Raw genomic sequence first — 15,449 nt, 5'->3', positions numbered from 1 at the left:
CTATTATTTCTGAATAATTTTCATTTTATTTGTTATTACTTTTGAATTTTTCTTGAAGTACTACATTATTTGTATTCAGCCTGATCATTACATCTAACAAAAACGATTTTTTTAATTGTATTTTTCATAAATGATTACCATTATTAATAACCCCGATTTACTAATATTATTTCTTATTAATAATATTTGTATTTTTTACTACTAATGTATGTTTTATGACATATAATATATTGTAATCTTTATTATTAGTTCTGATTAATATTAAGCCCATAATCAATGGGATCACTCCCTGCACTCCAAGGAAATACACATGCAGATCAAGAGCATGAGAGACCAGCCCAGGCGCGAGAGATGCTGTTGTGTGCTGCTGTGCAAAGGAGGAACACCTGCCCCCTCAGGAGGTGTAAAATGGAAGAGAAATGCAGTCGGCATGGTCGCTGGGGACCCAAAGCAGCCCATAGAATGCTGCCTCTTCAAGGACAAAAGAGATCCCACTGAGTTAGGCACCACTGGGAGAGTAAGCCTCTTCCCGCAACAGTAGGCATACCAGTGTCCTCCAGAGCTGGAGGAAAGACCCAAGGGAAAGCAACCAACCACACAGTACGGAGCCAGGATGAGAAACCACACAGGGCTGATAATCAGCAGACCTCTGGAGGGGGTAAACAAAGCAGCCAGAGAAACTGCAATCTAAACCGGACCAGACAACTCCACAGCCCGCCTGGGGCTGATAATCAGAAAAACCCAGGAGGGGTTGAGAGCAACTACGACCAAAGCAAGAACCCAAGCTGCTCTAAGCAAGCCCTTCGCCTACCCGATGCCAAACGCGGGATTATCCGATCAGGAACAAGAAGAGAGTGGTGTTTTCTAAATAGCCACATATCGACGGAACTCATTGGGTTTAATATATCCACGAGGAGGGGAATAGTCCTGTTTGGACTAGCTGATAAAGCCATTGGTGTACCAAAGGAACATCAAGAGCCATTTTGTTCGTTAATAGTTCATTGGAACCACCAGGCCAAAAGTTGGAAGAGAATGTTGTAAATAGCATTTTGTTTGTTCTTTGGAATACAGGAGCTGAAGGAGACTGCTGGGAACTCTTTGGAGTGGCCAGAAAACCAGCAACCACTGAGTGAACCCAAGGGGGAGAATGACCCTATTATAAGTTCACATAGTATCACAGATGTTAGGATAGCTTAGGTATGACAGAGGGTCAAGTTTATTTTTTCCACAGCCTGACAAGCACCTGTTTTTAAAGCAGGTAAGGCTTAGAGACGGTTTCCTTTAATTTAAAATAAAAGTTGTGTTTAAACATGTCCTCTTGTCCCTCTCCTATATCTGATGGACCACAGTGGGTACTAGAAAAAAGAAAGAAGAATTATATTTTCTTGGGACAGTCATTTAATTAGAAGAAGGTTGAAGGTTTTGTGGCAAATAGCAGTTTGTTGTCAAACCCTACAGCACTGTACCTTAGATATATATAGAAATATATGTCAAGGAATTTTGGAATGTTGGAAGGCTGTGTGTCTGTGCAAAAAAGCACACAACTCGAAGCTAAATCTATCATGATTGTAAAGTTCCTATCTCTTGGACATGCGCTATACCAATCCAAAAAAACCAATCCAGACAATAGACTTCCTTGCAAGGTTGGCGGTAACCCGTTGGTGCAACCGGCGAGTTGCCGCCAACCCTGTAACACTGAATCCTGTGCCTGACTTCCCGGTGCTACCAGGACATTACAAGTCCCGTGGCGCGGGAAGTCATGTGCGACTCGATGATGTTAGTTGCTGCAACAAGTCAATGAAGAACATAGGCCCAGCAAGGGTGTCGGGGTCATCAGCCCTTGGAGTTGGCGATCACGACTCGACCACGGATGGCTTTCGGATCTTCAGCGTCTTTGTGGACTTCGGGTGGCGGGAAACCCACCGGCAGATTCTCCTCGTTTCATCAGTGACCTTGACTTCCTCTGGCGGGACAAAGCGGTCGACGGTGATCAGCAAGGGAGTCCTTGATTTCAAAGTGTCTTAGGCAATGGAGCATTGCAGCTCCGGTCAACAAGGTTACAGCGGTCCTAGAAAACCTTGGTCGACGGTGGAGGTTGTCGATGGCCTTGACGCCCTGACGCTTCGGTTCAGATTCCTCAGTGGTCCAAAGCCCAGGTCGGCAGCCTTTCAAGGACTGACTTCCAGGGAGCCTTGGTGAAGGTTAGCTGGTGCAATATGTTCCCTCGTAGCTTGGGAAGAGGTCTCCTAGCCAGGTGCTTTCTTGGATCAGTTCTTGTAGACATGCCAGGTTTCAGATTGCGTCAGAGGACAGCAGCAGCTAAGCCTTCTACTTCGAGCTGGGCTTAAAGGATATGCATCAAGTTTCAACTTCAGCTTCTGAACAATTCCAGTAAGTGAGAGGTCCCCAGATCCCAGATATACTGTTTAGTCTCTCATTCAAACTGCTGTGCCAGGCCCAGGCAGCCAATCATTCAGAAGGGCATTTAGCAGGCAGGCAGCCAATCAGGCTTACAGTGCATTCAGACCATTCTTCTCCATCCAGACACTCACAACAAGGAATGTGGAGTGGGACAAGTACCCAGCCATTCAGCACTCCACACTGCATTCATACCAGTTTCGGACAGGGCTGTCTCATTCAATGTGTCACACACCAGAAACCAGACACCCATAACATGAAATGTATATTGGTCAAACCCTCTATTCACCCAGGTCCAACCCCAAGGGCGTACCCACAACACACAATCACTGGGAAGACTCCAGCCAGTCTGGCCTCTACTTCCCCACAATACCATATATGGAACTTCCACCCAACAGCCAGTCAAGGGAAGGGATAGAGTCAAGGCTTCCCAGGACTTTGGGAAAACAAGGTAACAGGCAATAGAAACCAAAAGGCCACCGGGGCCATCTTGTGTCCTATCAGGAATCAACTGATTCCAATGGCAGGGCCTGGGTATCCCAAGAATTGAGGATACTCAGGGCACCTGTCAAATCCAGCATGGAGCTGCCACCAGCCCATACCCTGCTCCGTGGGCCATACACGGTGCCCAAAAACATACACTACAAGTACAGGGTTGTAACACTACTCATGGGTGCCATAAGGGTATCCCAAGGGTCTGTTTGCCACAACCAAAAAGAAGAAGAGCTGCACTGCCAGGAGTCCTACAGTGACTCCTACACAGAAAATAACACAGAACATACATGATAAAAGGAGGACATGACAAGGACATGGATGCCCTGTCCCTCCAATGCATTTCCAGCATCACAGTGACAAAGAATAATAATCATGCGTTTTTCTAGTGGCAAATACATATGTGTGATGCCGACTGTATCGCTATCAGTGTCACCCATTCTCTGGCATTGTCAAGGCCAAACATTTTTAAACCATTCCTTTGTTTGATTTACAACTTTATATGACTACTATATTCTGACCATCGTCGTGTAAAATTAAAATAATAAATATAAATTGGGGCGAATGAAGGGGGAGAAACTGAACCTTAATTACAGTTTGATTACATATAGAATCATATAATAAATAATGATGAAGAATAGGTAAAGAAATATACGTGCGTACACACCACGGAAAACAAATAATCATATTCAACTCAAATCCGATATAATGTGCATCATTTCTCTGTGTGTGTGTAGTATAAAATAAGTCAATGGAAACCACGGAATCTCTTTGTTGAGCCAGAGCGGGATTGAGCGGTCGCCCGTAGCCCTGTGTGGCTTGCTGTGAGACTGCCTTCCAGGCCCCGTTGGGCTTCAGTTACGTTTCAGGCACTGTTGTTTTTGGCGCTCCGTGCGAGTTGTGGTGCCCCCTCCCTCCACCTCGCTTCCTGGTCCTCCTCTCCCCTCTCCCTTCCTGCCTCCCTGACCGCCCACCCCCCCTCTGATTGGTTCTCCTCGTAGCCCCTCCAGGACTACGCGTCGACCGCTCTCCACGCTCGATTCTTTGTTGAGCCAGAGCGGGATTGAGTGGTCGCCCGTAGCCCTGTGTGGCTTGCTGTGAGGATGCCTTCCAGGCCCTGTTGGGCTTCAGTTAAGTTTCAGGCACTGTTGTTTTTGGCGCTCCATGCGCATTGTGCTGCCCTGTGCCCCCTCCCTCCACCTCACTTCCTGGTCCTCCTCTCCCCTCTCCCTTCCTCCCCTCCTGCCTTAAATCCCACCCCCCTGGGCAGCCCCCCTGCCCGGCAGCCCCCTCGGCTAACGGCCCCTTAGGCAAAGGGCGGCTCCTACGGCTGCGGCTCCCTGTGTCTGCAGATGTCCGCAGGGGACGCCAGGTGCTGGTCCCCCATTCTATCTGGTCAGCTCCACCTGCTCGCCCAGCCCACCAACCTATACCTTTCCACTTCATTCACTTGGTTTCTACACTTCACTGTGTACCGCTAATTGTGGTAAACTAGGTCTGTTTTTTCTCCCCTCGCAGGACTCTCAAACTTAGGTGGCCTTTTACACTGAGTACCTAATTCGTATTACTGTGTTACTGTTGCTCTGAAATTGTGGTAAACTAGGGCTTTTCTCCCCTTGCAGGACCCTCAAACTTAGGTGGCCTTTACACTGGGTACCTAATTCGTGTTACTGTGTTACTGTTGCTCTGAAATTGTGGTAAACTAGGGCTTTTCTCCCCTTGCAGGACTCTCAAACTTAGGTGGCCTTTACACTGGGTACCTAATTCGTATTACTGTGTTTCTGTTGCTCTGAAATTGTGGTAAACTAGGGCTTGCCGCTCATTCCTGCCCACTTGCTCTTGTATGTCTTCCCCCCCCCACTCCCTCCTTATTCCATGGTCCTCTCTATCTCTCCTATCTTCTCTAACTGCTTCTCCATTGACGATCCTGCTCTCCTCACTAAATCTGGTAGGAAAAAGTTTAAAAAGGATATCCTGGTCTCCAACCCAGGCCTCCCTATCTCTGACACCTACACTAGTGCCTCCTCCAAGGAAACTCTTACTGACATCCTCTTTTTCGTGCCTTCCCCTTACCAATGGACCCTTCATATGGTCTCTGTGCTCTCTCCCTTCTCCTCTTCTCCCATTAATGGTGGCACCCGTTGGGATGTCCTCTTGGCCCCCTTCTGCTCCTCTAAGGCCATCATCAATGTCTACGCTAATGGGACCGTCTTGGTCCAAGGCCCTCAGGCCAACCTCCACCTCTTTGATAGACGCTTCCCGCGCCTCATCAACTTCCTTTCCTCTCCTGCTGTCCCTTCTTCTCTGTCCTCGGCTACCTCGCCTCCACACTCTCATCCTGCCCTCTCTCGGGCTCCTTCTTCTTCACCTCCACAGGGCGTACCTCTAATCTGTACCCCTCCCCGGAAGTCCTTCAAAGATGGCAACCTTCTCCACATTGCCACTCTCAACACTCGCTCTGCTGTCAAACATTCCGCTGATATCTGTAGCCTTCTTGAGGAACTGGACCTTGACATCCTCGGTCTCACTGAGACATGGTTCACGTCCAGCTCTGTCACCAGCTTTGACACACTCCTACCTGACAGTTACAAGATCCTCTCCTTGCCCAGGCCCAACCGTGCTGGGGGGGTGTGGCTCTTATCTTCCCTGAGTGGATTCCTGCCATAGTCACTCCTACGCAGACCTACCCCTCCTTTGAATGCCTTGTCTGCCGACCCTCTCTCTCTCTCCTATCCATTCCCTTACCGTGGCTACTATCTATCGGCCGCCTGGTCAAATTTCCTCCTTCCTCTCTGAGTGGGCTCCTCTCCTCCTCACTCCTGTCCTCAACCACTCAACTCCTCTTTCTTGGAGACTTCAATATCCACCTTGATGCCTCCTGTCCTCCCTCTGGACTCTTTCGCGACCTCTGCGACTCTCTCTCACTCTCTATTCTCCCGTCTGGGCCGACCCATTCTGCAGGGCATGCTCTTGATGCTCTGATCTCTTCTGACATTCCCCTCTCTGTCCCTCTCTCCACTCCTCTCTCCTGCAGTGATCACTTTCTCCTATCCTCCGACCTCACCGTCCCTTCCCCACAGGCAAAGCCACTCTCATCACTGTCACTCACCTTCGCAGTCATCCGACCCACGAAGCGGTTGTCAGTTGAGGCTTTCGCTACCACCTTCTCGCCCCCACTCCCAACCTGATACAGCCCTCTCCACTCTCCACGCTGCTATATCTGATTCTCTTGATATCCTTGCCCCTGTCATGAGAATCCACTTGAAGCCCAAAGGCAAATGTAACTCCTGGTATGACTCGGACCTCGTCACCCTTAAACGCAAGTGCAGGGTGGCAGAGAGGAAATGGCGTGCTTCATGTTCATCCTCTGACAAACTGGCCTGCCGCCTGCTCCAAAGGCAATACCGGCTCTCCGTTCTCACCAAGAAGAGAGCCCTTATCCAAGCCCGCATCTCTGCAGCATCTAACAATTCGGCCGAACTCTTTAAAATCTGCAAGGAGCTGGCCAACCCTGCTGCAGTCTCTACCTCTCCTGTCCCCTCCCAGGCCCTCTGCACGGCACTGGCCTCTCCCTTCATTTCAAAAACTCAGGACATCCTGTCCTCACTCTCCTCCTATCACCCCCCCCCTCTATTCCCTGCTCTTCCTCTGGCCCTTCTGCAGCCACCCCTCCTCCCTCCTTCTCTGCCTTTCCCCTTTTTTCTGCTGACGAGGTTTCGAGACAAGTCCGATCGATGAAAGTCTCGTCAAAACAGGTCTACCCCTGTTCCTCCAAAACTATCAAGGACCACATCGACTCCTTGGCTCCTGCCCTGGCTGACTTCTGCAATCATTCCTTCACCTCTGGAGTCTTCCCATCCCCCCTCAAGCACTCCCTTGTGCACCCCCTTCTTAAGAAACCCTCTTCCGACCCCTCCTGCCCAGCTAACTATTGCCCAATCCCTATCACTCCCTTCCTGGGCAAGCTCCTAGAGAAACTGGCCATCTCCCAGTTTAATTTCCATGCTGAATGTGTTGGTAGTCTTCATGATCATCAGTCTGGCTTCAGAGCTGCCAGAAGCACGGAAACTGCTCTCCTGAACATCCGTGTGTTCTCATTTTGCTCGACCTCTCTTCTGCCTTTGACACTGTCAACCACACCATCCTGCTCAACCGTCTCTGTGATAACCTGGGTATCAGTGGTCAGGCTCTGGCGTGGCTGACCTCCTTCCTCTCCAATCGACCCTCCCAGGTCCAACTGGGTTCCTTCCTCTCTGACATCTTTTTCTCTACCTGTGGTGTCCCCCAGGGATCTAACCTCTCCCCCTGGTTGTTCAACCAGTATCTGGCACTTCTTGCTCACCGCATCGCCACTCTCTGTCCCAACTTTCAGTGCTATGTGGATGATACCCAGCTCATTTTCAGGCTACCCTCGGCCTCCTCTTCCCCTTCCCTCATCTCTGACTTTCTGCTATCCAGGAATGGTGTGCCGCCAACGACCTCTGCCTTAATGCCAGTAAGACTGAGATTCTACTTATCGGCACACCCACTCCCTCATCTTTGACTCCGCACTCTCTTTCTCTCCTCACATCTCTGACGTCTCTAAGAAGTCACACTACCAGCTACACCTCCTTAGAGGTATCCTTCCTTTCCTCTCCTTCCCCCAGAAGCTCACTGTCTCCAGAGCCCTGGTTCTCTCGAAGCTGGACTACTGGGACAGCCTCTATCTAAATCTTCCTGCCCCTACTCTCCGCCCTTTACAACTCATCCAGAACAGGACTGCAAGACTTGTCCTTGGCCTCAGGCCCAGGGACCGTATCTCTCCAGGACTGAAATCACTACACTGGCTCCCAGTGGCTGCGAGTATTAAGTTCAAAACCCTCTGCATTGTCCACAAGGCCTTCTGGGGCCTTGGGCCAAAATACCTTCAACTCTCTCTTCCTAAATATCTTCCTTCTCGAGCTCTTCGCTCATCCACCTCCAACTACCTCAGGGTCAGCCGCTTCTCCAAGCAACGAGTTGGGGGTAGATCTCTCTCCGCAGCAGTGGCCTCCCTCTGGAACAGCCTTCCTGCCTCCCTGAAACTTGAGGAGAACCATCTCCGGTTCCGGAAGCACCTCAAAATCTTCCTCTTTGCCTCCGCTTTCTCTCCCTCTCTCCCCTGCTAAAATCACTGAACCTGCACTGAATCTGCAACTGGGCCACTCACCGATCTCGGTCCTTGGCCCAGCCACTCTCCCTGCACTGCCTCACTGCACTATGGGACTGTCTCTGTTTCCTACAGCCCCTTCTCCCGGCACTTACCTTGCACTTGCCACCAGCTGGCCCTATTCTTTATCTTGTATTCTAATAACCATGTACTGCACTTTCCCCTCTCCCCTTCCCCTTGCACTTTTCCCATTCCCCTCTACCCTTGCACTTGCGTGATCTAAATGAGACCTGGCCTAGTAGGATCGTTATCTGTCTCCCCTTGTCTCCCCCCCGCCTCGTCACGCCTTGAAACACTTGTGTATAGGCGCGTTACAAATGCCATATCATATCATATCATGTAATAATAGTAATCATTACACCTATCCTCCAGGGGCAAAGTTGTCAGGCATGAACACTATATAATCGGTGCCGTATCGGTATGGAGTAGATACCTGTTGGCTTTAAAACATGTGGTACTCTCCCTATAAGACACTTCCATTTCTAATATTTCAATATTGCATCAGAATAAAGAATACAAATAAAAGTAGAACAACTAATGGGGAGGACTGTCACTATACTTGTACAAGATCAAGAAATCTCTGTGTGTCTAACGAACAAACAATACATTCATATCTTCATTGTTGTTTAGCAAAACATTGCATCATCATTACGAATAGCACTCCAAAACATCCGTTCAGTCTTTGTATTCTTTGACTCAACCATCTGTTATTAAAGTCTGGAAAGATGCAAGTGTTGTTACTATGTTATTCTATAGCTTAATGCACTGCATTATTTACATCTTGCTGGTTACCACAATGAATAAGCGGACATTTCCTGAATGTATTGGGGTGTTAATGTATTTATGGCTTTCCTCCTGGTGCCGCCATGTTGGAGTATAAACTTATATTGAGCGCAAACGTCATTGCGTTGTAACGTGTATGGGCTCTGACGTCATATGTAAAGAAACATTGCTTGTAATGGGACCTATGGCCGTGTTATGCTTAAAACGTGTTCCCATTGAAGCCTTTAGCTTTTTAAATATTTGGTGCTTTAAAATAGCTCTGTTCAGAATATAATATTGACTCTTAACTATTTGTACCTCACATGTCAGGAATGACCATAAAATGCCACATACTGCTTCACATGTCAGGCACTGCTGTAAAATATAAGTGGAACCTCACCATCGTTTAACAGTTTAATCCAAGTGCTTACATATGATGACTGTGTTGTGGTCATTGACAAGGGCAGATTCAATTTCACAAGTACTGTCATTTAATGCCAGGTAAACACTGAATTACAACATACCTGATTGAACGTGTTTGTTTTCATAGTGCAAACTGAATTTACTCACTTTTGGTGAGCTCAATTTGAGAAGTTTGGCCCCTAGATAAATGGCGGCAAAACAACTGCAACCCTGCAGACCTCTCCAACCTCAAATCTCTGTGTGCTAACCATACGATTCTAATTACGGAGGCCAAAGCTGCTTACTACCCCACCACAATTGTGGCAGCCTCTAACAGGAGCAAAACCCTCTTTTGAGGACTAAAGTATTGTACCAAATCCTCACCCAACCCTTAGGTACCAATGATTCAGGAAAAATGCAATGTAATTAACAACTTCTTTTAACAAAATAATAGTAAAAATCCAAGAGATCATCGAACCAACCTGCCACAACATTAGTGCCCAAGCACGCACATTGCCCCTCTGGACTGAATTCTCTCCTCTCTCCTGGACATCCTTAACATGATTGCCACCCTCAGATCTGATTCCTACTATGACAATATCATCCCAGCCTCGGTCATTAAACATTTGATGGGCCCAGCACTCATTGCACTCCTTAGCACCATACCTGCCTCCCTCCAAGAAGTGTAATTCCTGGACACCCTCAAGGCTGTCCTAATACAACCTCTTTTGAAACAAACAACCCTAAACACTGATAACCTGGACAACTGTCGGCCCATTACGACCCTCCAGAATTACAGGTGTGTGTCCTTGGCCTATCAGTGAAAGTCTACATCAAGGCAAACCATGAAGAGGTTTAAGATAACCATTAAAAATGGGGGTGATTAAGTTGAGCTCTCTTGGATGCCACAGGTCAAGGAGACATTACATGTAGCAAGACTTTTGAGTGAGACACAGGAGTTAATATTTGAGTGAAATGTTGTAAACCACTGTAGAAATCTATTTGACACATTGCAACTAATTTGATTTGATCAAAAATATTCTGATGAACCGAACCATGGTGTCAACAGTAGCTGACGCATTAAGCAATATTAATATAGTATATTGATGGATTGATGGTTGTCCATCTGACAAAGCAAATAGTCTCTATTGGCAAAATCTTGGAAAAAGTAGTTGCTACAGAAATAGACATCAGAATAGAACAATTTCACCTCATAAATAATGATAAATCAGGGTTCTGCCACAGGTGTAGCATCAAGACAGCCACCATCCAGGTGGTGGACATCCAAATCATAAATAAGGGCCACTCATGCTTCTTCATCCTCCTTGACCTCTGTGCTGCATTTGGTTCAATCGACCACCATATCCTCCTCAGCATGCTCTAAGGGTGCCGAAAAAGGACTCTGGGCCTCATTATGAGTGTGCCGGACCGGAAACAGCGGTGCCAGTAAGTCTACCGGCACTGTTGTTTCTGGACCAACACACTACGACTCTGGGTGGGTGACGTTATGCCCGCCAGGGGCAGACCTGGCGGGTGGAAGAGCACCCTGCCCGCAGAGTTTTACGGAAGCACCGGAACCATTGTTAACAGTGCCGGTGCTTCCGTGGTTCCCATGCCCATGGAGCCCTATGGGACTCCATTGGAATGGGAAAATTACTGGCGCATGACTTCCCGGATGCCGGGGTTGGAATACCCCGGTGTTACTGGGAAGTCAGGCGCCGGTAATTCATTAGGGGTCCGGTGGCAACCTGCCGGTTTTATCTATCCCGATTTCTAAGAGGGTTTCCCCTACCTCAACTAAAGATGTAAGGTGACTGTCAGGATGTCTGTTAAAGTAAAAGTGTCCACCATCCTGTGTCAAGAAAATCCTTTTCTGGCCCTTACACTAAAACTTAATAAATACAGCAACACTATGCTCATCCCAGGAGAATGCCTCCCTTCCCCTGGGTCATAGTCAAGGTTTAGCGCAATGGGCCTCATTCCGAGATTGGAGGTAGTCATGGCAGGCACTATTAGCGCCATGACTGCCTCCAATAACGGAACCGAGTCCGCCCTGATTCAATGGGGACTTACCAGTCTAGTCCGACCTTTGCGGGACCGGTAAGTCCCCATTGAAAATGGCAATTCCCATTCCCATTTGAGCCACGATAGGGCTCAATGGGAATGGGAAGGGAGCTTATAACGGTACCGCAATTTGCGGTACCGTTATTTGCTCCCTGGTCCCTTTGCGGCTCCTGCTAAGGCCACCTGGTAAAACCAGGCGCCCATAGCGGGACCCGTTAAGGGACCTCGGAATAGGGTGCAAAGGGAATACCGGCACCGTTGTCCTTAAAATAGTCCTGCTTGTAATCTCTGTATCAGGTTTGTACCTTCCACACCATTCAACCCCTATCAGTCCCTGTGCCTCTCCCATTAGCTTTTCTGCACCCCGGGATACATGGCCGTTTTCATCTTGGGGTCCTTCTCGTGTTCTGAGTGTTGCGCGAGCTTCTTCGCATCTTGGTTCCTTTGCCTTGTGGATCCGCTTGAAGTTATGGTATTAACGCTGCTTCTTGTATTCCTATCACTGTCTGCCAGCCTCCTGTTACGGCTTGGACGCTGCTGGGCGATGAAGTCCTGTTGTCCTATTGACTCCGGGAGCAGACTGCCCTCTGCTCCATCCTGGCCTTCTCCACATCTCCTTCATGCTTCATGGTCTCTCTTTCTGGTTGGCTGTGTCCAGGGGCGTTGCTAGGGGGGGGGGGCTAAGGGGGCTATAGCCCCTGATCTTTTGGTTGTATCCCCGGATAGAATCTCAGAAGCTACAGCCAAAAGACTAGCTAGCCCCCAGTCCCAACTGTTCTGACATCATCTTAGCCCCGGGTCTTTTCCAGACCTAGCAACTCCCCTGGCTGTGTCTCTCTCCTTCAGAAAGTCCTTCTTTGGACTTTATCGCGTAAGCAGGACCACGCCTCTGTGCAGGTCTATACTGCTGCAGTTCCCTCTTATTAGTGTTCTTCATTGCTCCTGTGTCCCATCTCATCCCAGTCGTTGGATTAGCTATGTTTCTGATGTTCTTCTTCATCCTAGTACTTTCTAGGATCTTGAGGTAGTCTACTGTACAACAGCACATAGGCCTAGTTTCTACAAAGAGATTAGTATAGGAAGAAGAGGCTATAGTGTGTGCATGTGTGATGTCCCCAGTAGGGTTGTACCCTGGATGGTCGTCCTTCACCCCGGGGGGGAACCCTCCCCATGACATCCTCCATCATTACACCACCCCATTGGGACTATCGAGTAGCAGCCTCACCTCCCTGGTCTCATGGAAAAGGGGTTCCCCCCCTGGAAGAAGAGACAGCTCCTAATTATTCATCACACTCCTCATCACCAATCATTTTTAATCTTTACATGGAGCCACTGGGCACTCTCCTCAAATATCCTCAAAAAAACATCCACCAATACATGATAGTTGTACAGGAGAGGAAAGTGCCCACAGCACATCCGTCATCTCTGTGATTACCTGCGATTAACTTCTGAATGTGGACTGCCTACCTCAAAATTAACCCATCCAAGACTGTCCCTACTGGTTGCTGGGCTAAACAACAACTGCTTCAACAATGGCTCAATGATCTGCGCCTAGATGAATTTGGTCCACAACTTGCAAAATTAGCAAACTACTTAGCCTTCATGATTGACATTAGCCTGTCCTTCCAGAAACATCCCCCTACATCGCCTTTGCAGAACCTATCCCACTTTACTGCTATGACCATGCTGCCATCCCATTATCAGTCAACCACAAGACTATGACTTAGAAAGGTCATGATAAACAACCCCTTACTCAATGCTGCTCATTCAAAACCTTCCTGGTCAATGAGCTATAAGCAAACCTTGCAGAACTCCCCACCTCAGAGAATGCCCCGGGAGAGCTGCAATTATTCAGCATCTCTGCTAAGAAACTGGTGGACATTCATGCCCCCTAAAATCCAGCTAGGCTAAGACCAAACCATCCACCCCATGGTACATCCCCGAGCTACCCTCCAACAAATGCTTAACCAGAGCCCTAGAGAAATGGTGGTGTAAAAACCATAACTCGGGAGACCTCAATCTCTGTGTGCAAAACGTAGGATTCTGATTACGGAGACCAAAGCTTTTTACTACTCCACCACCATTGCTGCAGCCTCTAACAGGAGCAAAGCCCTCTTTGAAGTTATAATTGTTCCAAACCCTGATCCAACCTAGAGGTACCAGCAACTCAGGTAAAATTTGATAGAATCAGCACCATTTTTATTGGCTAAATAGAGAAATCAAGAGACAGTTGAATCAACCTCTCATAGCATTAGCATCCCCTGCACCCTGGCATGCACACTGCCCCTCTGGACCCATTTCCCCCCCTATCTTTCCACTGGATCTCCTAAAAATGATTGCCTCCTTCAAACCCACTTCTTACCCTGTTCATATAAATCTGGCCTCCATCATTAAATAATTGATGGTCCAGCGCTCAATGCGCTCCTCAGAATCATCAATGTCTCTCTCACAGAAGTATCATTCTGTTATATAAGGCGTCACAAGATCGCTGGTTACCTTTTCTTCCTGGGGAGCGAGAAGGTGAGGCTGCCAGTCTGATGGTAAATCTTTGCAAGATGAAAGAGCGATGCGGGGTACCGATCCAACACCCTCTAAATGACAGTATTGAGCTGAACCAGCTCCCAATGCCACGGGACAGCACTTCTCTGATTATTGTGATGTCAGGACAGTGTAAACACTGGCAGAGAAGGCCTGGTGAAGTCAGCTGCTGAAATGGATGATCGATGGTCTGATCTTCGGAGAATTCTTGGATGTGGTCACGGGCACAGATACTGACAGGGCACAAGACTGGTAGATGTCAGAAGGAATTTGAGAAGGCAAGGCTGATCCCCCAAGAAAAATGAAGGACAAGTGAAGGAAAGGAATCCAGACAGGAAGATCAGAGAGAACTGGAAATCCCCAGAACAAGGCTGGGAACTGAAGGGGGCAAAGCAGGAGCAAGCAAGAACACAGAACCCAAAAGGCTCAAAGGGTAGCAGGAACAGGAACCAGGGACACAGGCAAAGCAGGCCCCCAGGAGCACAGACACGGCCAAACAACCGCATTGAGGCCTGTTATTTCCCAGTATGCAGAGGCTATACATAGCCTGGGGCCAGAACGAGGCTTGGAGCGCAAGCCTCTGTCATTGCGCATGCGCGGAACGTCGAGCGCTGACGTTCGTGCATGTGCAGGACATTCACAATGGCTGCACCCAGGGAGCCGGGAGTCCGGACCGCGGAATGCCGAGGAAGATGCCAGCGCGAATATAATCTCCACGAGGGAGATTGCCGGAGCTGAGGAACATGACCCCTCGAACATGTAAGTGGCGTGAGTGGCGCGAGTGGCATGACACATTCCTGGACATCCTCAAGACTAGTCTCATACAACCGCTTTTGAAAAAACAAACTTTAGATCCAGATGACCTGGCCTACTACAGCCCCATTATGAAACTCCTGTTTATTGGCATAATCTTGTAAACAGTAGTTGATACACAACTGCTTGCCACAATCAAACAACTCCACCCCCTAAGTTACTATCAGTCAGGGTTCTGCCCAAAGTGTAGCATCGCGACAGCTACCATCCAGGTGGTCGAAGATGCTCTCAAAATCATGGATAAGGGCGACTTATGTCTCCTTGTCCTCCTGGACCTCCTAGCTGCATTTGACATAATCGACCACTGCATCCTTTTCCTCTGCCTTGCTAGCAGTATGGGAACCTCTGGCACTGTCCTAAATGTGTTTACCTCTTACCTCTCAGACAGACACCAGGCTTTCCAGATGTACTCGTTCAGTTTGAACCAACTCCAGGTCTCCTTCGGAGTCCCCCAAGGCTCCATCCTCTTACCAATTCTTTTTCTCCTTTACATGAAGCCTCTGGGTACTCTCCTCAAATATCCAAATATAGCCATCCACCAATATGCTGGAGATACTCATCGGTCCACCTGTTAAAAAATGTGTATAACAATTGCTCAATGGCATGCACTTAGAAGGATTTGATGTACAACACTCGGACTCAGAAAAATCTGTATGCTTCACCATTGACAGCAATCTATCCTTCCCGAAAAAAATAGCCAAGAAGGCCCAAATAGCCTGGCTCAGCTTCTCACTTGGCTGCCCTTAAAGCAGTCCACCACGCTGCAGCACAT

At 48.3% G+C, this 15,449-nt stretch overlaps 1 protein-coding gene across 2 annotated transcripts in view; it reads left to right on the top strand.

Annotated features, from left to right (window-relative positions):
* The window catches only part of ADCY1 (adenylate cyclase 1), a 2,048,432-nt gene that overhangs the window by 1,188,095 nt on the left and 844,888 nt on the right, over positions 1-15,449 (top strand). The window lies entirely within an intron of this gene.

This window comes from Ambystoma mexicanum, chromosome 5p (genome assembly GCF_040938575.1).
Source record: "Ambystoma mexicanum isolate Mex_15411 chromosome 5p, UKY_AmexF1_1, whole genome shotgun sequence".
Lineage (NCBI taxonomy): Eukaryota > Metazoa > Chordata > Amphibia > Caudata > Ambystomatidae > Ambystoma > Ambystoma mexicanum.
The sequence above is the reverse complement of the archived record's forward strand: the minus strand, read 5'-3'. Positions and strand labels throughout refer to the sequence as shown.